General features: G+C 34.4%; 1 long non-coding RNA gene across 1 annotated transcript; it reads right to left on the minus strand.

The window, feature by feature from the left end:
• Positions 1-549: 549 nt before the first annotated feature.
• LOC145293319 (uncharacterized) lies at positions 550-24,513 on the minus strand. The gene is made up of 2 exons (XR_013869713.1): positions 23,808-24,513; positions 550-894 (listed from the first exon to the last, which is right to left on the minus strand). It is a non-coding gene; the product is annotated as an uncharacterized LOC145293319 (long non-coding RNA).
• Between the last annotated feature and the right edge of the window lie 1,374 nt (positions 24,514-25,887).

Below are 25,887 nucleotides of genomic sequence, written 5' to 3' on the forward strand. Positions count from 1 at the left end.
ATATCCACAGATATCACAAAAATGTGGTTTTTCACCAGTGTGGGTTCTCCTATGTGTAATTAAATGTGCTTTTCTAGTAAAAAGGTTTCCACACACTTCACAAGAATGTGGCTTTTCTCCAGTGTGAGTCCTTTTATGTGTCACTAAACTTGACTTCCGAGAAAAAGAATATCCACACACTTCACAAGAATGTGGCTTTTCTTTAGTATGTTTACTCATATGTTTTACTAAATTTGATTTTTCATAACAAGAATATCCACACACTTCACAAGAATGTGGTTTTTTTCTTTTTTTTTCATCCAGTGTAGGGTCTCTGACTAAATTTGATTTTTCAGAACACAAATATCCACCAATTTCAGAAGAACCTTGCTTTTCCATAGTGATAGTTTTCATATGTATCACTAACATCAATTATATGAACATCCTTTTCAAGAATGTTGATTTTCTCTAAAGGGCGTTATTATATATCTCACTATTCATTAGAAGACTAGTATCATCAGATGTCAAAAAATACGACTTTTCACAACAATTGGAACAAGATTATCAACGTATTGATAATATAGCATTTTACTCTCATATTTTTAGTCTAAATTTAGACGTGTTTAAGCAAATTTCCAAACCTTTGTTTACTGCTCAATAATATAATAGTAAGATTTGTTAGTTTTTACACTATTTTAAACATTTGTGGTTCAATTATGTCTTTATTTAAATAATATTATCTTTTTATTTTCGTCAGTACTTCAGAGAATTCGTTTAATAGTAGCATCTAGAGAAATACATATTCATAGAGAATGTTTTTGTTGTCTTTCAAACACAAGGCAATAATTTCTATAGACCAATGTTCAAAGAAAATAATGATCAACTAAGATTTAGAAGGCCTCCAAGCAGGAACATCTGTAATGAAAGCAAAAAATGAAAATCAATATTTTTGTATTGTTTTGTATCATATTAGTACTCTATTTGTTTTTGTTGTGAATATTATTGGATAGAACTCACATTTTTTATTAAATTAATCGACAAAGGAATATGAGACACAGAAAAGAAATAATTGTATATTTTTCACTTAAGATATAGTCTACAGATAAATACAACTAGAATTTTTATATAATTTACATCAAGGTGACAAAATAAACATAGATAAGTTTGTGTGAGGAAAAATAGAAAGAAAAAAATTTAATTCAAAATTTAAAATGCAAACTAAGCATTGAATACAAAGTAACACTAAAACATTTTTCCTTCTACAGTAAATTTAAATCACAACTAAGTTTTGAATTTGCACAAAGTGTGTCGATATAATTGAAAATCGCCAATATGAACATTGGATACGAAAGGAAAATAGAATCAAAACAACAAACGAAGAATATCAGGGCCAGAGTTGGGAAGATTAGTAAAGTATTTAAAAAAAAAATATTTTAAATAAATAACTTGGAGAAAAATAAAAATACAATCAATTCAGGGAATACAGGAAATTGGTTAAAAGGATGAATGAGTAATCGATTGAAATATTTAAAAATAGACACGAAAATAGGTAGATATAAAAAAAATCCATAATAAACGGAAAACAGAAAAAAACACTCAGAAGGAAGAAATGTAGATAAATTTTTTATCACATAGTTTTCCTTAAAAAGAAAATGGATTACATATTGTTCATTAAAGAGTTTTTCTCACCATCTCAAAAGAGGCCGTTCTTGTGAATATTTTCAAACGATATAAGGTTTTAAATTGTTTGAATGGTCGCGAAACGATTGTAACGTACAATGAAAATACACTTCTTGTTGCTATTAATCCAATCTTTGTTTTGTTTTGTGAAAACAATATATATATATATATAAATATATATATATATATATATATATATGATAGACTATTCTGTCGTGTTTCATGTATGTGGTTCTGTCAATAAGATTTTTGACTATTTCAGTGTGCTTGAATCGTTGCTGGCTTTTCAATCCCGCCTCAAATATGCATTGTAACCAACATAAACAGAAAAGTTTAATACTGAAAGCATTTGATAAGTAGATTCATACAGCAGTCTTTATTTGTTCTATTACCTTGTGCAGGTTCGCAATTCTTCTCGAGTGGTACTTGTTGGCTCCCGAACCTCTGGTCTTAATGGAGGATAGTCTAAAACTTGCTGCTTTGGTTTGTTTTAATAGATGAAGTAAATTTCATTGTGAATAAAGATTATTTGATATGAGAGAGATTCATAATCACATCCTGTTTCCAAAAGAGAAATATTTAAAATAAGGTTTCCCTTTACTGTTGTTTCAAATCATTTGAAACCATAGCAGCAAGTGTAAGTCTCCCCCTATCAATGCCAGAGGTTTGGGGGAAATTATATATATATATATATATATATATATATATATATATATATATATATATAGAAAGAGAGAAATAAAAAGGAACAAACCATGTTATGTGTTCATCAATGCTTCATCATTATTTCAAGACTTCCTCTATTCATATATATATGTATATATATATATATATACATATATATATATATATATATATATATATATATATATAGAGAGAGAGAGAGAGAGAGAGAGAGAGAGAGAGATATAGTCAGCTTTTATGGCGGCTGACAATTCTCAAGTTTACAACATGCATCATTGACCAGAGCATATCCAACAGACAATAAGCAGTTTATTTACAGTTATTCCATATCTGAATAGCTGTTTACTATCGGGCACCTGGGAATGTGATGGATGGAAAATGGTCGCTTTACACCATATATATATATATATATATATATATATATATATATATATATATATATATATATATATATATAAAATTAAAAATACGAGGAACCAAAGTTATAAGATTGACAAGAAAGTTCTTCCGGTTTATAATGTTTTACTTTAGAATAAGATCTCGACTTAAACAAAAATGTATTGATACAAAAAAGCATATGCATATATTTGACATAACAATATCGAAAATTATAAAAAATACCGACATTTTCTTGAAATAAGCTTTTTAGTTCACTCTTAATTCATCTGAATATAAAAATCATTTGTAAATACAGGTGTTTAACTTATCAACGTGTTGAAAGTTGTTAGCTGTAAATATTGGAAAGAACTTATTTATAATTTACTAATTATAGAATACATCAACAAAGATTTTAGGACATTACCAAGATGGTAGATTTCCTCAACTCTGCTAGAAATCGTATACGTCTAAAAAAACAAAATTTGCACATACGTTTCTGCCATATCAGGGTTGGTGAAACTACCAAAATATTCTCTACTTTACCCAGGATTAAAACGTGCCTAAAATCATGTCAAAAGGTCCACACTTTGTCGCCACAATATTGTATACCTTTATTTTACAAATATTTTAATAGAAATGTGCTCTGAGGAATTTACAGTAATTATCCCTCTTTGATGTAGATAATGCCGACCAACTTGATAAAAAATCAACTCACACCCCTTTACTATTTACAGATCTAGATTCCCAAAAGATTTCTACATTAATGCATTCTTACATTAGACTGCTAGACTTTAAAATTCCTTTCGCGCTTCATGCTTCCTTGACTCCAATGAAATGCAGAAGTTTAAATGTAATGTGAACAAACACCTCACTGTTAACTCCTCATAATCCTCTGTTAGTAATCCCATATAGTAGTCACTTAGATCCATGTTGTAATGCAGTTCGTTTTGAATAGAAAGGATCAAAAATGTTTTATCTTTAAATACCAGTTATAACACATAATTCCTGTTAACATTCAAATTATTTGTTTTCACATTGTGTTCAATGTTTGTTATTAAAATATTTTTAAGAAAAATTTGTTCATTATTACAAACAGATGATAAACATGTTACCAAATATTTTATAACAATATAATTAAAACATATTCAATACAAATATTTTTAAACGTATATACATGTAAGATAAGCATATAAAGTTGTGAAAAATTTGCATTCATTCTTTTATTTCTTAATGTTTTCTTTTCTAATTTTAAAGACTATATATTTTTGTGTATTTATTTGTAGATTGCAACAATTTATTTCTTTTTAATCAAGATATATCATTGTCTTACTAAAATACACTTATATGAAATTAAAAAAACGGTTACCTTTCTTTTACATGGAAGTCGCTAAACACAAGGAATGAAGCCACTTTCATATAAGAAATAAAAGGGAACTAAAGATGATCAATGCAAAGGCAGCACATACCTATTTATATTAATCTGGAAAAAAAAGGTTATAGTAAGAAAACAAAAACAGCTGGAGTAGCGTTCCACAAGCATACAATTTTGGGGAAAAAGGTACTGGAATATTGTGTATTATAACAAAATACTTTAAACATAATAGTAGTGGATGCTGGCTGGAATGAAGTTTGTGCTTACAACCAGCTTGAGCACAGCAAGCAAAAAGTGACAAAGTCGTGGTGAGCACACCCACAGTGAATGCTATTTACATTTGCCAGTCTGACCATCTGGAATAATGTTAGAATACCAACCGGGTGATGGACGGTCTATCCACAAGTGACACTTATATCAACTAGTATATGCAGCTGTGATTTTAAAGAGATAAAAAACAAGAAAAAAAAAACGAGTAAAAATGGTGGATAGCATGATTCAACTTTTTTTTCCAACGAGGGACTAGAGTCCGGATGATAATGCAAATCAGTTCTTAGAGTTGTTACACTTAATGCATTATAAAGCATGTACATAAGCATTGTATAGAAAGAGTCCTGCTGCTAACAATTTTGCATGTTATCTGTAAAGTGCAGGCTGAGATAGTATGATGTCCTAGTGTAGGACTAGTTGTTCAGAAGAAAGTCAAACATCTTAGACAAGTTACTTAATGTGTCAGGCATACTTTTGCAAAGGAGTCACCACTTATAAATACCCAAAGGCTACTTGAGGTAAAGGGTAAATGAATGTATGATATTTATCATGACAATAGTGTAGTAACTGTAGTGGTTGAAATTGAGTATAATTTAATTATTTAAGCAGAGTGATCACAAAAATCTTGTTTACATTCAACTTCAAGATGATAATATTGTAGTCAGTTGGATAAGGAGTCGGAAAGATTGTTTAATATGGTTGCAACTAGACAAATATTTTTGTGAAGGTTTGGCAAAGGGAAAGCAAAGATTGAAGCTCACCAGGAAAATAATGATGCAGCTGACACGTGTAGTACTTACCAACACAACAAACGCCCTCGTGTTTGTGCCTTGTATAGGCATGCGCGACAACAAAACTTGGGTTTTTATAAGCGGAAGTCTCGAGGTTGTCAGGAATCTACAGGCGCATGCGCAAGAGAAGGGATTGAGATAGTGGTATAAAGGCAGGTCGAGTGAGAAGGTTGTTGTTGTTGTTGTCATTGGACGTTACAGTGACGCGTGCGTTAGCAGGTGATTAAGAGGCGGTTTATTTTTGTGTGTCAAGTTGCGCACCTCGGTGAAGGTCATATAAATCGTTCACCTCGGTGAAGGTGAAGGCTTGCAATGTCTCTTCTGTAGGAAAGATATTGTACAGAAGAGAGCCAGGCATAAATTACTAGGATTCTGAGCTGGTTTTTAACTCTGGATTGAATAGTGTACTTCAAGTAGTTCCTACCCACATGTGGCAACAGTATTCCATTTTCGGACCTATTTTACTCTTATATACTTAGAGAATTGTTTTGAAAGTGAGATACCTTCTGGAGTTACAATATGACGCAAGTATTTTTCTGGTAAATCTGGCAATAGATTTGATGTAGATCTTCAATTTCAAGTAAAGAGTGAAGGTAAAACCTAAAAGCTTGTTAAAGCTGTAAGCTTCTTTGAGACAAGAGTCATTCATATCAACTGGCAATAGATTTGATGTAGATCTTCAATTTCAAGTAAAGAGTGAAGGTAAAACCTAAAAGCTTGTTAAAGCTGTAAGCTTCTTTGAGACAAGAGTCATTCATATCAACTGGGGCCAAGCGGAAATAAAAGTGTTTTTGGTAAAAAAAAATAAAAGGTTTTTGATGCGTTAAAATTAACCACCTTTGCTCATTACACCAAAATCAAAGGAGAGATTATGACAGATTTTGGTAGTTGTTGGCCTTTGACATGTTGCCATAGATGGTCGTATCATTTACATACGTATTGACAGATGATTGTGTCATCTGCATATATATTTACAAATGTGATTGAGAAGATTATTGATGAAGATAAAGAAGAGACTTAAGCCCAACAAGGATCCTTGATGAATACAAGCGTTGTACTGAGATGCTGGATAACCATCTCTAGAGTGATATACATAATTTTTATATACATGAGTAAATATGTCTAAGGAAAGAGAATGATAGACGACATTGTAAAAGACGTGTCATTTAACGAGATAATTGCAAAAAAAACATATTAGAAAAATTACAATGGATTTTTGTCAAACATAACTCAATCCCCATACTGTTATATATTTTTTTAATGTATATTTTCTTTGATCAAAATATAACCCATTGTGTTATAACCACTGACTAAATCACATAATTAATGATAAAGTATTTTTAATACACTGGCATCCAAATAATTCAATATCTACATATTAAAAGATAAAGGTGACTGGTTATAGTATAGCTGGAAATGTCTTCTTTATTATTAAATCATTTCTCTCTAATAAGTTAATAAGAGTAATGGTTGATGGGCAGAAATCAGAAGCTCACAGTATTACTACTGGAGTCCCTCAGGGGTCCATTCTGGGCCAAACTTTCTTCCTGATCTGTATCAATGATCTTTCAAATCACATCTTAAAATCATTCATAGACATTTATTCTGATGACACTACCATCTATGGCAACCCGTCAAAGGCAGCAAATGACCAAGTTCTCTCTGATTCTCTCTCCTCTGATCTTGAGCACGTGCTTCAATGGAGAAAAAGGTGGCTGGTTACTTTTAATGCATCTAAAACCAAGCTATCTTTACATTAACACTCTAACCCCCATCTGGCATCAATTTAAATGAATGGCTCTCGTCTTGGGGAGGCTCCATGTTTTGACAAGCTTCTGGGCTTGACCTTTACTCCTGATCTGAAATGGAACACGTACATCAAATTTGTTGCCAAGTTTGCTGGAAAAATGGTGAGATCCTTCTACCACTTCAGTAGATATCTCACTGCAATTCTCTACCTACATAAAAGCTAGCTTCAAAGGATAAGTACTGTTGCCACATCTGGGCAGGAGCTGCTAGAAGCAGCTTATCCTGCCTTGACAGTTTAAAAACAGACTTTGAAGACTAGCGGGATGCCCTTTTCTCTTTCCTGCAACCTCTTTCCCACAGAAATGAGATTTTGAGCCCGTCTCTGCTTTATTGTTATTTTCATGACAAGTGCTTATCTGAGCTCCAATCTATGGTTCATCTCGGTGAAAACACTATTAATAATTTCTCCCACTCTTTATCTGTGCCTAAACATAGATTCCATGAACAGAGCTTCTTTCTTAGAACTGCACCGCCTGTGGAACCCTCTTCCATTTGCCTGCTTTCCAGCTGACTACAATATGGTCATCTTCAAGTGCAACGTAAACAAGTTCTTGATGAGTCGTTCCCCATAAGTAATCCAATTATCCAAATTTCCACTACTAATGATGATATTATGCCAGTGACTACTGTACACGCATTAACCCTTATCCTTGAGTGGTCTCTGGGCATTGATAAGTGGTGACTCCTTTGTAAAAAAAATTAAATATATGTCAGCAGGGAATCCTGTTCCAGTGAGAAAATGCTGAAGCATTGTACAACCTTTTAACCTTTTCATTGATTTTATAAGACAAACTTCAAAATATGATTATTTTGATTCCTGTGGTGAATTTTCATTCCATAAAAAAAGCTTATTTGCTATTTATGTAGAATTTTACAATAAAAATTCTCATCTCAAACAAGACATATATTAAATAGAATGAAATTTTTAAAAAATTATGCAAAGGAGAAAGAAAAAATGCTAGGAATTTTAAAGGATTTAATCTTTAGAACCTGTGCATAAACAATTGTAATGTGCTGCAAATGTGCTTAAACGCTCACTGGGTTCAATTTACCGAGGCTTCATTACAGAAGTATGGAAAAACAACGATCATCACTATAACCATTTTGTGCATGTGTAACATTTAACACATATGTTGCTTGAAAAAAGATTTTGTTTCAGTTTTATTTGCGGTGAAAATTGTGGGAATGCAGGCTTACCTCTTAAACGGCCTTGGTGTGCGCTTTGCCAACGCATCATCATGATGCTGAAAAGGGTCTAAGATGACGCCTGTGGCGTTATATAAAAATGCAGTCTCGCCAAATCTTGTGTGCTCTCATGCACATATGTAAATATGCAAATTGAGAGGACTCTGTCTTTTATAAAACAGGCCTCTGGAGCAGATAAGGCAGAGGCGAAAACGAGTCTACAGAAAGTACTGACAGATGACACTGCTGCAGTGAGCTGAAGTTTTGTGTGCTCTTTTTTTTTTCCTTTGCAAACGTCAAGTTATTTCAGTGTACATTTTTTACCATGGACAGATTAGACCTGAAGCTGATACCAGAGTTTGACGGGTCCCCAGCTGGTCCTTCAGTGGTTGAATGGCTGAAGAAGGCCGAGCGCATTTGACGGTGGTGCAAAATTAAGGATCCAGCTATGGTCATCCCATTGAGGCTCACTAAGGGGGCTTATGCCGTGTACCAGCAGCTTGGGAATGAGGCGACAATGGAGCAGATAAAACAAGCATTGTACAGAGTATTTGGTGCAGAACCCTTTTGTTGCCTGGAGGCAATTCTCTGAACATCGGCTTGGGTCAGGGGAGACTGTGGATGTCTACCTGGCCAACCTGAAGAAGCTTGCTGCTCCCTTCGGTGGTGCAAGCGATCGAATATTGGATGCCCCTTTTTGTCTGGGTTCCCGGATGATGCCAGTTGGCTGTTGCAGGCGTCAATGAAGCTCAATGAGCTTGGGTTGATGGATTTGTTGGCTAGAGCCCGAAACATCCTAAAGGACGATGTGGAGCAGGTCTCGGCAGCAGTTGATGAACTAGAATCTCCTACAGAGAACCCATGGTGCTACAACTGTGGTAGCCGCAACCACTTCACCAGACCACCAGAGACTGCAGAAGTGGTGCAAAGCGCACCCCGAACTATGGAGCATGGAAATGAAGACGCTGTCACTAATGCAACGTGGCCCTGAACATTATGACATCGATTATGCAGGCAATCCAGTGTCAGGATGAAGCCGTGCAACAGGCAACATCGTCGTATATTGACAACATTTTTGTGAACGAGAGCCTCAGGTCTGCCCAGGCGGTGAAAGAACACTTTGAGAGCTTTGGGCTGTCATGCAAGGAGCCAGAGCACCTGCAAGATGGAGTGAAAGTTCTTGGCTTGCATGTGAGTGGCAGCGCAGACAGACTCCGCTGGGGAAGAGTTGGCGACATCCCAGAAGTTCCATCCAACATCAAGCGTTGGAGCATTTTTTTCTATCTGCGGGTAACTGGTGGGTCACTTCTCTGTGTGTGGGTGGCTCCGGGTGGTGATGATGGCCATAAAGCGACGTGCGACTTCCATGTCTAAAAACAGCCTATCCTGCCTTGACAGAGTACAAAATAGACTTTGTGGTTTAGTGGGGGATGCCCTTTTCTCTACCCTGCAACCTCTCTCCCACAAAAGAGACGTTGCGAGCCTATTCTTGTTTTATCGTAATTTCCATGGCAGGTGCTCGTCTGAACTCCAATCTCTGGTCCCCCCTCGCCAATCTTTCGCGAAAAACACCCATCCAGCTGAATCCACTGTGAAAAATTTTCCCCACTCTTTATCTGTGCCTAAATCAAAACGTGGATTCCATGAACAAAGCTTTTTTCTTAGAACTGCACGCCTGTGGAACTCTGTTCCATCTGCCTGCTTCCCACCTGACTACAACTTGGATGTCTTCAAGTCCAACGTTAACAAATTCTTAATGAACCGCCCCCTTAAGTAAACACTTCATCAAATCTCCACACTAATGTAATGTACTTGCAATAACCCTTATCCCTGAGTTGCTTCCGGGCCTTGATAAGTGGTGACCACTGTGTAAAAAAAAAAAATGTCAATGGGATGGGACGATGAGAAGCGTGATCCCTCCCTGTGAAGCATGCTGGTGGAAGCTGTTGCCAGAGTGACAGAGGACGACCCCCGTGCAAGGGATCTGGTACGTCGACACGAGCGAGTTTACATTTTGGGTAGATGCCAGCTCACTCGCCATTGGCATTGCTCTGGCAGTCGACGGATTTATTGTAGAAGATGCCTGCTGGCTTTGGCCAGAAAATGATGCTGGGCACATAGACTTGGCTGAGCTTAATGCTACACTCAAAGGGGTAAATCTGGCGCTTCAGTGGCAGGCCACAGTGCTACACATCGTCACAGACTCTACATGCATACATCAGTGGATAGCCGAGGCCTTGAGTAGGAAAGCACGGTTAACAATGAAGGCATCGGCCGAAATGCTAATACGGAGACGACTTGTTTCCCTGACCAAGATCATCAAGGAATTCAACCTGGCAATAGATGTGACACTGATGTAGTTCTGTCAGAATCGCGCTGATCGTCTGATCAGAGTGCCACGCTGTTGGCTGAACCTGCCAAAAGAAGCACCTGTGAATTGCGCTGCGGTTGGACATTGACTTAGCCTGGACCATGTTGCTGATGTCCATTGCCAAAGCAGGCATCCCAGTGTAAACCGAACCCTTTACTTTGCCAGGCTGGTGGACCACTATATGTCAAAGAGAGACGTGTAATCTGTTGTTAGGAGCTGTGAAAAATGTTGGTCAATCGACCCAGCACCCGTCAGGTGGAAGGGAAAACTGAGTGTGAGAGGAAATTGGGACATGCTCGCAATGGATGTAACTCACCACAACGGCAGGCATTTTTTGATGCTCATCGATTGCAGACTGTCTAGATTTGCATTGTAGCGGGCGCCATTGTCTGAGCTGAAAAGTGTCTTCCTTGAGTGTGGTCCCCCTTCTGAAATACTGACTGACAATGCCTTTGTTAGCGAGCAGTTCAAACAGTTCGCAGATAGCTGGGGTATACATCTGCGATTTCAGTGTGCCCATGTGCCCGGCAGAAATGGAATTATCGAGAGAAACCACAGGACTGTAAAGACCATCGCAGCTAGGAAGGGGTGTACGGTGCCTAAGGCGGTCTATTGGTATAATGTCACCCCTAAGGATGATATTTCACCCTCTACCGTGCCAGCCGAAGCACTGCACTTGTACAATGTCAGGGTGAGAGGCATGGAGATCAGCCCACTGCCCAAGCCGGAGGCGACAAGAGAGAGAGTATCAAAGAGGGGGATGCTGTCTGGGTTAAGAACCTCTGCAGCAAGTGCACGGCATGCTATGGAACCTGGCGTGTTACTGTGGTGATCAGCCCACAATCTGTGTAAGTTGAGGGGGTGCCCCATCACAACAAGGATCTTCAATTGACATCACAAGTGCAGCCGCCACTTGGCGATGAGAGCGAGACTGGATCCGAGACCAGTGAACCATCATTCTGGTTTATGCCAACTTTGTCAGACAGCGACCCCGAGATTAGCAGCCTTAGATTCAACGAACCTGAAACCAAGGATGAAAGCACAGGCAAGGGCGAAGCCCTCGGTCCCTCTCTCTGAAAATGCACCCGAAGAAAAAGGCCACCACATCCCTGCCCTGTCTGTGATGATTATATCCCGGGGAGTGTGGCGAAAATTGTGGAAATGCAGGCTTACCTCTTAAACGGCCTTGGTGTATGCTTTGCCGACGCAGCGTCATGATGCTGAAAAGGGTCCAAGATGCCACTTGCAGCGTTATATATCAATGTAGTCTTGTGAAATCTTGTGTGCTCTCAAGCACATATATAAATAGGCAAATTGAGAGGACTCTGTCTTTTATAAAAACAGGCCACTGGAGCAGAGGCGAAAACGAGTCTACAGAAAGAACTGATCGACAAAGCTGCTGCAGTGAGCTGAAGTTTTGTGTGCTCTTTTTTTTCCTTTGCAAACGTCAGATATTTTCTTTAAATACATATGCAATGCAAAGACTATATTATTATCATTATTATTATTATTAATAAAAATAACAATAGTAATATAAGCATCAATTATCGGACTTGAAATAAAAACTAAAATCAAATCAAATAATGAATGTATTCAGTGTCAGCAGTGAATAGTGAAACTCACGTGTCCATAATATTACGTTCAAGTTAAGAGCAGTGTTAATTATACTTAGTTTGATATAAAAATACTTTGTTTAACTGTTAGGTGAAAGTATAAAATAGTCAACAACTCCCCTCCTTTTGTTAAAAATATTTCTTGAATTTGTCCCCAAAAAAAACATTTCAATTATAACAAATATTATATATTTGTAATGAAAATAAAATACAAATTTGCAGTGGAAAAATCACTTTCAACAATAAAATGTGGTGATTTATATTTTCTTAAAAGGAAACTGATTCTTGCAATTTATTGTTGACTGCTGAACACATTCTTAGCGAGAAATTTCAATTTTTGATTGTTATGCAATTGTACCAAAACTAATTATATGCATGCTGTTCTACAAATACTTTAAGATTTTAGAAATTAAAGAAAAGTGGTCGGTAAATCTCTATAAAAAATTAGGTACTCACGCACTTATGTTACTGTGCTAAAATAACGTTATAATTTAGAAAGTCTTCTTAACATCAGGGAAGGAGTGTTTTTTTTAATTATTCTGTACTTTCACCTAACAATTAATTAAACAAATATTTTAAAACTTAAATTTACTTGAAAATACTATTTAAAAAATAGCACAGTAACATAGGTGCATAAGTATCAATAATGATACCGTTATTAAATAGGCAAAGTAAAAAAATTTTAATTGCTCACTACAAATACCCCACTCACACACAAAAAAAAATGTTATCATCATTAAAGTAGACAAAATAAAAAAAATTCAATTATTCACTAAAAATACCCCACTCACGCACACAAAAATATTAACGTTATTGAAGTAGAAAAAATAAAAAAACATTATTCACTAAAAATACCCCACTCACACACACAAAAATATTATCACTATTAAAGCAGACAAAATAAAAAATAAAATTGTTCACTAAAAATACCCCACACATGCACACAAAAATATTACTGTTATTAAATTAAAACAAAAAATTTTTTTAATTGTTCCTTAAAAATACCCCAACTCACACACACACACAAAATTTTATTGTCATACAGAAAGCATAATTAAACAAAAATATTTATTTACAGAACTTTTTAATAAAACTAGTACTAATTATAATAACTATATGTACGGAAACATGTGACTTGCCTAATTAGCATGAGTGCATAATTCAACACGTCGGTCGTGGAATAAAATGAATGAAGAAGAAAGAAACAAAAATGGCTGCCTTATCTCTTTATATGCCTGCAATGTTACTACCTGATATGCAGATGAGATGCTCCTGCTTAAAGATAAAAGAGGGTTGATTTTTCAGAGAGGATTTTCATTTTGAAGTTGGATTTTGAAGAAGTAAATTCGATCCGCAGAAGTGCTTTTGCAGTTGAGAGAAGGTGCGTTATGTATACAGAAGTTTGGACAACTTGTGTCAAACTTAACCAAGAAATTGTTGATGGGAAGGGCAGAAGAAATAACATGTGGGTTATTTAATTATATTTTAATTATATTTTAATTATAATAAAAATGAATAAAAAGAATGAGCTATATTAATTGTAAAACAATAGCTGATGTTATAACAGAATTTCAGACGCTGATCATTCCTGTCTATTAAAAAATACATAATTTTAAAAACTTTTAAATAAAATTATTTAAACAAAACTTTTTAGTGGCAGAAACAAATATAAAATGAGTGATTTGTTTGGATGTTTTCCAATGTTTTGTGACCAAGATTGACTTTTATGTACAATGTCTTTTTTCTTTCTGTGAGCGTTTTTAATACAATCCAATATTTATTGAAAATGCAATGTATTTAGGTGGTAAATGAAGGAGAAATCTTTCTAGACCTGTTACAAGAAAAAGGCTGCCTCCTTTTCCTGTAAATAAGAACATGAGATAAGTGGAAAATGAGATTAGGATAAGCCGAGACTTGAACCTTGTAAGCAAGGTTCAGAAATAGATTTAGAATTGGAATATTAGAATTTCGCTATCGTTAAATTTCATATAAAATAGTTTAGATATTGTTTGTAAAAAGAATTAATTATTCATTCTTTTATGAAAACTGAATTAAAAAGGTCAGCTAAAAAAAGAATGAACAATACAAATTAAAAATATATTGAAAAAATAGGTTAAGTTGAAAAATAAGTTAGTTCAGAATTTTTTGTAGCAGAAGTGTGTTTTGGACAAATATGTGCTTAGCCATGTGAGTTGGTCACGTTTTAGAACCACACATCTGAACCCATAGCAAAAACGGAATTTATCAATATAGGAGCTAGTTTTAATCAGATCAAGGCAGTCGGGCAGACAAGTTCGAGCAGTCAGCAAAGGCAGTCGGAAAGAGTTGACATGATCAGAGGAGGGTCCCTTTAGAAGCGAAGGGAGACCATTTAACCATGGAGAAAAGAATTTGAATTCCTGACGTCATCATCATTCGACCGGTCAAATGAAATAAAGAACATCATCGATTTTTGTAACTGTTGTCTTCGTGTCATCATTCAACAATTGAAGGTAATGTGTTAATCATCTTATTATGAACATTATGTAACCCTTTCAAGAATATGTATCTCTTCTCCTCTCTATATGTGCTGAAAGAAATATAAGAACTGTGCATCTATCACCCTCTCTCCTTGCTAATATATGTTATAAGAATCCACAGAACTGTAATATGTATAAATGTCTTCTCGTCTTCCTTCTCTTCATCATTGTCATTCGTTATATGTATTGGCCCAATATGGACCCCTATGCAACAGACTGAGGCATTTTTTCTGCATAATAAAATCATAAGTATAAACAATCGAGATTTAAAAAATATATTATTTTATTCAAATATTTTTTTATAACTTTTATTTTTATAAAGATGAAGTGTAGTATCAAAAGATACAAATCGTTTTATAACTTTTATTTTTATTAAAAAGGTAAGTACAAGAATCTTTCCAATCTCCAAAAATCCTTTAAAATTACCACTTACATATGTTTTCGTGAGTTTTTGTGTTACATGTTTTTGTGAGTGCTGAAAATGCAAATAATGTTTAAAATTATGGCAAATGAGTAGTTTTCAAGATATGAAGAAATAATGATAATAATAATAATAATAATAATAATGATAATAATAATAATAATAATGATAATAATAATGATAATAATAATAATGATAATAATAATGATAATAATAATAATAATAATAATGATAATAATAATAATAATGATAATAATAATAATAATGATAATAATAATGATAATAATAATAATAATAATAATAATAATGATAATAATAATAATAATAATAATAATAATAATGGCAAGCAATCTACGAAAGATTAATGCAAGCAACAGTAAACGTAGTCACTAGTTTTGTCTTCTCTGCGCGAGCCTCACGAACCAAAGGTTGTCAAGTCCTTCGCCACCCTTACTCAAGGCACGCGTCCATGCTGGTCTATCTTCGGCTAGCTCCTCCCACACATTCACATCAATGCCAAGAGCGATCAGATCCCGTTTGGCCACGTCTTTAAAGCGCAACACCAGGCGACCGCGGCTTCTTGATCCATTTGCAAGTTCGCTGTAGAGGATATCCTTAGGGAGACGGCTATCGGGCATTCTGCACAGGTGTCTAAGCCAGCGCGATCATCATATCTTTAGTGTCTTGAACAAGGAGCGGCTGCTGGCATGTCTTAGCACCTCTTCGTTGGTGATTCTATCCCACCAATTGATGCTCATGATATGTTGCAAGCATCAGAGATGGTAGACGTTCAGTCTTTTCTCATGACGAGTATACGTGGTCCAAGTCTCTGCTCCATACAGTAGGGTACTCAGAACACAGCTTTCGTAGATGCAACATTTTGTGGAAGAAGTGAGGTATTTATTGAACCATGATCTTTCACGTAGTCGGTTGAAAGTAGATGCTGCTCTACCTATGCGCATTTGTAGTTCCTGTTCAATGGATACTCCCTTGTTGATGTTGGATCCAAGATATGCAAAATTCTCAATAGTCTCTAGTTCGTGGCCATTGATGGTGATTGGTGATGCGTCACCCTGGTGCATCACAAATGTCTTCTTCACACTGATTACCAGTGTGAACTCCGCACAAGTAGTGCTCAATTTGTCAAGCAGCCACTGGAGTCCACTTGCGGAGTGCGAGACCAATGCAGCATCGTCTGCAAACAGCAGCTCCTGTATTAGGACTTATCGAAAAATTGGTTTTGGCATGTAGGTGAGCCAAGTTAAAAAGTTCTCCATCAGAGCGAGTATGAAGGAACACACTGTCTTCGTCCTCGTGATTTCCAAAAGCGTGGTACAGAAGAACTGAGAAGAAGATGCCAAACAGTGACTCCACTGCACATGGGGAAGTTGTCAGACATGTCACCCTCGAAGAAGACTGCGGCTGTCATGTTGTCATGGAGCGATATTATCAAACTAAGAAGAGTTGGTGGACAGCTCAATTTTTGTAGGATGGCAAACAGACCATCTCTACTGACCATGTCAAAAGCTTTCATGAGGTCCACAAATTCAATATGGAGAGGTCTACGTTGTTCTCTGCATTTTTCCTGGATTTGACGCACTGAAAATATCATATCCGTGGTTGAGCATCCACTGCGGAAGCCGCATTGTGATTCTGGATAAACGCAGTTTGCAATTTGCTGGAGCCTTGGAAGGAGAACTCTAGCAAAGACTTTGCCAGTGACACTGAGTAAAGATATACCACGATAGTTATTGCAATCTCCTTTGTCTCCTTTTTTGTATAAAGTGACAATTTTAGCATCTTTCCTAGCTGTTGGAAATTTTCCGTTGTGCAAACTGGTGCAGAGGAGGTTGTACAAGTGCGGGAGCAGGAACTTATCGCACTTGAGCAGGTCTGCTGGAATCTCGTCAGTACCTGGGGCCTTCCCTACATTCATGTGTTGGAGAGCTACTTCGAGTTCTGACAGTTGTAATGTTGTCCAGTTCAACTAGGGTGTCGAAGTTCGAAGTGGAATTTAAAGCTGTGACTGTGACGTTGTGCAGTTCGCCATATAGTACAGAGTAGTGCTCCACCCAGTGTTCAAGCTGCTTCATAGGATCAGTGATGAGCTCCCCGGTAGTAGATTTTAAAGGGCAAACTTTCTTTGTGCTCGGTCCAGTTGCCTTGCAGAGTCCACGGTACATCACACGTAGTTTGCCGCAATCAGCAGCAGTCTGGATTTCGTCGCACAGGTTGTTCCAGTAGTTGTTCGCACAGTGCCGAGCAGCTTTCTGGAATTGACTGCAAGCCTCTTTCAGCTTGGACAGGGTGCTGCGTGTCGGCCTGCTCACATAGTTCTTGTGAGCATCGTTTTTTGACAGTAGTAGAGGTTCTAAGATTTCTGCATTCTCAGCCATCCAGTTTTCGCAAGGCAGCAGCTTGGTTCCAAAGGATGTGACTGCAGCATCATGCATCGCAGTTTGCAAGATTTCCCAGGATTTATCCAGGTTCACTGCTCCCGCTGGTGCAGAATCTCTCAGCTTATTTTTGAGCGCAGTGCGAAACGCACTGATGCTGTCATTCTTCATTGCAGCCGTGTTGAGACAAGGTGTGGTCTTGGCTTACGTCGTGCAGGTTTCTTGTTCGGGAGATCGAGTTGTGTCAGCAGGAGTGAGTAGTCGGCATCACTATCAGCGGAGTGGTAGGTTCTTGATCGTTTGACAGAACCGATGTCTCTTTTTCTACACAATGCAAGATCCAATTATTGCAAATGTTTGGAACGAGTGTGTCTCCAATAGACACAATGACACATTTTCTGTTTGAACCAGGTGTTTGCATTACAGAGTCCCTGTTGACTACAGAGCTCCAGAGTTCGTTGACCATTTTCATTTATTTTACCAGTACTGAAGTGACCAATGATGTTAGGCCAGGCAGTATGGTTAGCACGAACTCTGGCATTGAAGTCTCCAAGTATTAGGAGGTGATCGCTGGCTGGGATCCTGCTCAGTATTTCGTTGAGACAGTCGTAGAATTCATCCTTCACATTATCTTCACTAGGCAGTGTTAGCGCATAAACACTGATGAGGTGTACTGCTGTATCGGCGAAGTTGATCTTCAGTGTCATAATTCTCTCTGAAATGCTGATCAGAGTGTTGACTACATGTTCTCTGAGTAATTTGTTTGTCACTGCAAAACCTACTCCATGGATGTTATGTTCCTCTTCTGCTTTGCCAGTCCAGAAGAAAGTGTAGTTTTTTTCCAAGATGGAGCCAGTTCCAGCTAATCTGGTCTCCTGTAGAGTGACAATATCGACAGACAGAATGGCAATTTCACGGTCAAGTAATGCGGTCTTACGAGGCAGACCTTATGCACGATGGTTGAGATCTGGGTCATGCGTGAAACCCGGGCACAGTGTACGGATGTTCCAACTTCCGAGTCAGAGAGCAGTCTTTGAATTGTGATTTGTAACAGGTGAATGATTTACGTCTGTGATTGCCTGACCACCCCATCAAAGCGGCGGACGTGATGGGGTATCACCTTACTGACCAAGGGCTGCCTGGTTTGAGGTGGGTGGTAGCCACTCACTGGGGCTAAATAGCCCCTCCCACCGTTGTGGAGGATCCAAAGTGCCTGGTCGCAACGTCAATTTGACCAAACTTTTAATTCGTAACTATCTTCTACCGTTGTGAGAGCCTGGGCGAAGAAAATCGTGCGTTGCCCAAGCGGCATGAGTGAAACTTGACCAGAGCCGGTAGAAAGACAAGGTTGATACATTGGTACTGACTCTGGCTGCAGGAGATGGCCGTTGGCTCATAAGAAGCTCATCCGACCTTTGATAGGTCTTGTTTTTGGTCCTGCTGGGTGTTCCCACACCCTCCTCACCCAGGTTACCCCAGGCGGGGGAGCCAGTCTACCCGCCGACAACCCGACCATGAGGCAGCTAGCACGGGGTTTCATGGTACCAGTGGAAGTCTAAAACTCACCTGACACTCAGATATGAAGAAATGTTAGTTTTAAAAAAGTGGATGATCACTTTTCTATATTAATTAACCATAAAATGAGAACTCACTTTATGACCACCCTTTTTTTGGGTGGGGGGAGCTGCCGGTTTATGTCTCTCTTTCTCTTTTTGGAGAGTGGTAGTCAATTATAGAACTTGTATAGTTTTTAACAGGTGCTTCTGCAGTTTAATTAACTGTTTTAACGTAACATGCCGAGCAGCGGTTAATGTCAGCACATTACTTATGGAACCGGTTCTGCTGCTCAGTTAATGTAGGCACGTTACTTATGGAGGAAAAAAAAACCCAGTTAATTAAACTGAAAGAAGTGTCCGTTAAAAACTATAAACCCCTTCAAAAAAAAAAAAAAAAAAGAATGAAAAACATAAACCGGCAGCCCTCTCCCCCCAAAAAGTGGCCATAAAGTGTGTGCATTTCTTCATATTTTTTAAACTAGCCGTTTCCTGGAATTTTAAACGATATTCGTAATTTTAAATGATAGGCACTTCAGTATGAGAGGACCACAGGATGAATGTGTGTATTTTAGTTTCGAGAATGGCCAATAGAGGTCGTTGTCAACCAAAGAACAAGGTCGATAACTTATATTTTTCTTGTCACTGTAATAAACACTATGTAAACACCATATTCCAACAAGGTTTTAATGAAATTTACTCGTTGAAGGAAAAAAGATTACTAAAAAATTGAAAACAAATATCAATACATTTTTATAGTTTAAAATTATATTTTGCTACATTGTTCAACTAAAATTACATTCTGATATATTTTTATACAATCCTGCTGTGAAAAAACAAAACAAATAATTTTTAAAAATCTATGTTTCATGTTTTGGACATGGTTATTATTTTATTTTCAGTTATAAATCACTCATTGAAAAGAAATAATACTAAAACATTAAAATTACATTTTGATACTTTTTTTTATAGAATAAATGTTTTAATTTTCATGTTTTTGCCTTCTTGGAGACATTTGTTTATATTTGAGATTCACAGAACAACCGACAAAGGTCACTTCTTATTCAAAAAACAGAGGGCGCTAACTCAGTTATGGTCCTCTCCCACAGAAGTCCCAAACGATTTCCCAAGGGTGGAAAGAAAGCCCCCCACCCTCCACAAAAATGGCCATAAAGTGGGTGCCCATTTTACGTTAATTTATTATAGGAACGTTATCCCCCAATTTTTAAAAACTAACATTTCTTCGTTTGCGGCAATTTTTTAATGTTATTTTCGTTTTCAGCGCTTTCGAAAACCTAGAAAAGTGGTAATTTTAAATGATTTTTAAAAAATATATTTTGTTTAAATATGTTCGTTTCGATACATTAAAAAGTTTTGTGTAAATAGAAAAAAGTTGTTTTTATAATCCTTAAAAGTATTGTAAATATTTAATATAAAAAATGTTTTGTAAATATATTTTTTCTTTTAAATCTTGAAAAGTTTTGTAAATATATTTTTTTAAATCTTGCTTGCGAACATTCAACCATTTTTGTGACATGTTTACAAACAACCAACACCAATGTAAAGGTCGAACCACCAGTGTCACTTGAAATGTGCACCGGTCCTCGTCTTCTGCGACAGAGTATCTATTCTTTATTTGGTCCATTTTTTCTGCATTAAGTTTCTGCTAATTGGTAGTGGCCAATAAATGGATGCCCAGTTTATGTAATCTTTATAAAAGAAAATAATCCTCAGTCTAAAATCGTTAAATATTAATATATATGTTATATAAAATCGTTAAATATTAATATATATGTTATATAAAATCGTTAAATATTAATATATATGTTATATAAAATCGTTAAATATTAATATATATGTTATATAAAATCGTTAAATATTAATATATATGTTATATAAAACGTTAAGAATCAAATGGAATTCTCTATCGACATAATAGGTAAGAGTAGAAAAAAGGATGTTTTTTTTTTTTTAGGTTAAAACAATTAAATATCGAAAAAGCAGCAATTTTTGTGATCAGCTTTCTAACAATTAAATCAACTTGGAATAAAATTATTGCGTCCGTGCTAAACATTATTATTTTCTCCAAAATCACAAAGTTTTACTTAAATAACTAAATTTATGACAAAAATCTAAATCTCAGATTGAATGCTATTTTTTAGGAATTTTTTATTAATAGGAGATTCATACTTTTTTTGTTTGCGTCTTTTATAAAGCATGGCTAGGTGTGTCAGAAACCAACCTCAAGAATGCATGAAAAAAAATTGAATAATTCGACCTCCTATCTTTCCAAGCTTATAATTACTTGAAAAATCTAATTTAAACCTTAATTTTTTTTTCAATTAAAGGAGCAAATACCAAATGTTAAAAAAATAACAGGTATAATAGCAAATTATGCAATATATTTTTAAAATCGGTTTTCTTAAAAAAGATTTGAAGAAAATCAACGAAATTTTATTTACGTTGATTATAAAAAAATCGATATAAATTCCAAAAAATCACTTACCTATAAAAATTACTAATCAATGTGTAGTTCCATTCTTCATTGTTAAGAATTTTTCCATATTTATATTTTAAATTCCATTTATTTTTTAAACACCTGCTTGAAAAAGGTGACATTACGTAAGCATTTTATGTTCTTATCGAAAAATCGGAAGTAGTTTTTTTATTGTTTTGAACTATGGATGGACAGAAGGAAGTAAAAATCACACGTTCGCGGTAGTTGTCTAGCCTTGTCCGTGAAAAAATATGTGTTCCCATAGTTGAAAAATAATTAAATTTTACTTATAAGTTTTTGCCTTTAAAAAAAAAGACCGCCAAGGAATTTTTTTTTTCTTTTCTCAAAGAAATACATAAATTTTTGATTTATTATATTTTCATTCTTTTTTGTCGAGTGAAAAATGTGTTTTTAAATATCTAAAAAAAAAAAAACATTGAATGAAATAGAAAAAATTGTTGTCATCATCCATTACTTACTGGACTATATAAGCAGAACATAGGCTTCCAATTAAAAAAAAAAAATCAACATGGTTTTTTAAAAAAAAGGTTTTACACTTTGGACTTTATAGGTAAATTTAAAAAAAAAACACTTCTTTTTTGTTTTAATTTACAATATATTATTTATTGATCTTTTGCCTTCAATTTGTGATATATAAAACTTTGGTACATAAATTAATTATTAAAATTTTAATAGACATTTCAAAATGGGGGGGTGAATTTAAAAAATAAACGTTTGTCTAAAATATTATATTCAATTTATTGGAAAGAGCATAAAATTTCACATTGACCCTGAAAATATCGTAAAAAATTAACCAATAGAAGAATTTTTATAGATTTTTAAAGTTTAAAAATTGAAAAAAAATTAATTCGTAAAATTCAATTGATTTCATTACGTAAAAAACAAAAATGCTGCATGAAGGAGCACCGGCAGTTTGTAAACAGTTTTTTTTTTTAAATAAAAAAAAATATTTTTATTGTTTTTATACAACTTTAATAGTTTATTTTGGAAGTATATTCCAAAAAGAAAATAAACAACCCACTTGTAAAAGAGAAATTACAATTTTTTTATATTTTATTCGCAGTTTCGTGTTAGGGGTGTCAAAAATTCCTCAAAAATTCTGATACACCTAAAGCATGGCTGAATAACTATTTTTTTAGTATTGCAATAAAAAAAGGGTTTGTTTTACTATACACATAGATTCGAAAAAGTTGTCAGAAAAAAACAAACATATAACAGTAAATGTTATCCAAGGAAAGATAAGTTACTTTTCTACCTAACTGGATAAATTTTTAGGGGTTATATTTAATGTAACATGTTTATTCGGCTCGAAAAAAAAGTGTTTACCAATATTTTTTTTTTTTTAATGCAAATGGCGGCATGCTCTCTGTTGAACACAGTAAGTTTGGGAAAACGAGTTTAAACAAAAAAATTAGACAAAATACTGTTAGAAACTCACTCAATATATGTTACCGTGACAGGCGGACATATATTCGGTGGGTTTTTAACAGTATTTTGTGTAATTATTTAGTTTGAACTCATTTTCCCAAACTTACCGCCTCAAAGAGAGAGTCGGCTGCCATTTTGAATTTTCCAATACATCGGCGATGTATTGGAAAATTCAAAATGGCAGCCAACTCTCTCTTTGAGACGGTAAGTTTGGGAAAATTAGTTATAAATAAAAAAAACAGACAAAATACTGTTAGAAACTCGCTTAATATATGTTACCGTGACAAAGGCTGACATATATTCGGCGGGTTTTAAACAGTATTTTGACTGATTTTATTTATAACTCCTTTTCCCAAACTTACCGTCTCCGAGAAAGAGTCGGCCGCCATTCTGAATTTTCCAATACATCGGTAAACACGGTATGTTTTTCGAACTGAATAAACATGTTACATTAAATATAAACACTAAAAACATATCCAGTTGGGTAGAAAAGTAACTTATCTTGCATTTGATAACATTTATTTGTTATATATTTGTTTTGCGACAACTTTTTCGAATCTACATCGGTAAACACAGTATGTTTTTCGAACTGAATAAACATGTTACATTAAATATAAACACTAAAAACATATCCAGTTAGGTAGAAAAGTAACTTATCTTGCCTTTGATAACATTTATTTGTTATATATTTGTTTTGTGAGAATTTTTCGAATCTATGTGTACAGTAAAACAACCCCCCCAAAAAAAAAATAAAAACTTTATTTTAATGTTTAAGATTATTTCAAAAGTAATTGAATGGATTTTTTTTATTAATTTAAAAAAGAAAAGAAAAAAACTTACCTTTGATTCCAGAAATTCAATACGAAAAAGAAAAAAAAATCGGGATAATTCGTTTTTTCTTTTGTGTTCAAAACAGAAAATTTGTTTTGTTTTCTTTAGTAGATTGATACAAGTTTTGTTTCGTGTATCCAATTCAATAAGAAATAACATATATGAAAATATAAAATAATCAAAATTAAAAGATGAAAAACACGATTTAAACGTGAAATTATTTAAAAGGAAAATCAACTGCTAAAGAACAATGAATTCAGGTCATCGTCAAACGGTGTAATCATTATTTCATTCACCGTGTAAAAATGTCCGTTCATTAGTTAAGTGTGCCTAATTGTTTCCTACCAAGTTTAGGTTATATTTACCAATACTAAACGTTTGTTGGGTTTTATTTTGTAAAAATAAATTTTGGATGTACAATTTAGTAAACAAATAAAGATGATATGAAGACACAAAAACCAGGTTTATTTTTCAAGATTGGACATTTCATTATTTTTGGGGATTAGTTGACCTAATATCAGCATCCAAAAAGAGTAGTCTAAATAATCGAAATAATCCTCATATAAAAAATTGCGAAACTATTTCACATAATCAAATGAAATAAAAGGGGCGTAACGGAACAAACCGGTGTCAGTTGAAAATCGCTTACTAATGTAAACTTGTCCTGCTTCCTAGACCGGAGTTCCTGTGGCAAGATTGCGGCAAAGTTCTCTTGATACCTATTTCGCATAAAACGAAACTAAATTCCCCTAATCACCGTCATGTTACAATGCAAACAATACGTAAACAATGATATCGATATTTCAGAAGTTAACGGTTTTAAATAAGCAACTCTTCTTTTTCAAAAATAAACCTTATCAACAGAACTTTTTTCTTCTTTTTAATAATAAACATTGTTTTAAATTTATTTTAAATAATATATACAGAACTTAAAAAAAAATTAAACAATATAAATAGAATTTTTTTTTATAATCTCAAACAATATAATTTTTTTTTTTTCTAATTTTAAAGAATATACATTTCAACATCTTAATAGCTGTAATGACGGTAATCGTGAAGAAAGAGAGAGCCTGTTTCCTCCGTTTGACTATAGGTGGCGTTACTGTCTGTCCACCCAGTTACGGAAGCACAAAATGTATATAATGCCACCTTTGAAATAAAAATAAATGTTTTTGTTATATTTTAATTTTAATTATGTTTTTTTTTTGTTTTTTTTTTTGCAAAACATATTTAAGTTTTTTTTGTTTTTTTTTTTGTTTTTTTCAAACATATTTACGTTGTTTGGTAATCGTGAAGAAAGAAGAGCCTGTTTCTTCCGTTTGACTATAGGTGGCGTTACTGTCTGTCTATCCAGTTACGGAAGCACAAAATGTATATAATACCATCCTTGAAATAAAAATAAATGTTTTTGTTAAATTTTAATTTTAAACAGTTTTTTTTTTTTTTTTTTTTGCAAACATATTTAAGTTTTATTTTTTTGCAAACATATTTAAGTTTTATTTTTCCGAACATTTACGTTTTGATGCTTGTTTATTTTCAAGCATTTACGTTTTTTGGGGGTTTATTTTGCAAGCATAAACTAAATGTTTTTGCTATATTTTTCTTTTAAACATATTTATGGCTACAATCGTTTTTCCGCGAGTATTCTTTACGCTCTTATAATAATAATAAAAAATCAACGTTTTTTCTTTTATCTTTTTTATGGACCCTCCCCTTTTTTTCTTAATTTTTCTGCACTTATTTTACCTTTTCCGCAAGTATATATATATATATATATATATATATATATATATATATATATATATATATATATATATATATATTTGAAAAAAGATATTGTAAAACCTGAATTTTACTTGAAACTACTATTAAAAAATAGCGCGGTACAATAAGTTCATAAGCAAACTTTTCAAAAAGAAAAATATTTCCAAAATATTTAGTTTATGCTTGCAAAAAAAAAAAACAAAAAAAAATGTAAAAACAAACAAAAACATCAATGTTTGAAAATAAACAAGCAACAAAACGTAAATGTTTGGAAAAAAAAACTGAAATATGTTTGCAAAAAAAAAAAAAAAAAAAAAAACATGTT

The sequence above is a fragment of the Euprymna scolopes genome, chromosome 14 (genome assembly GCF_053919585.1).
Source record: "Euprymna scolopes isolate OS-2025 chromosome 14, ASM5391958v1, whole genome shotgun sequence".
Lineage (NCBI taxonomy): Eukaryota > Metazoa > Mollusca > Cephalopoda > Sepiida > Sepiolidae > Euprymna > Euprymna scolopes.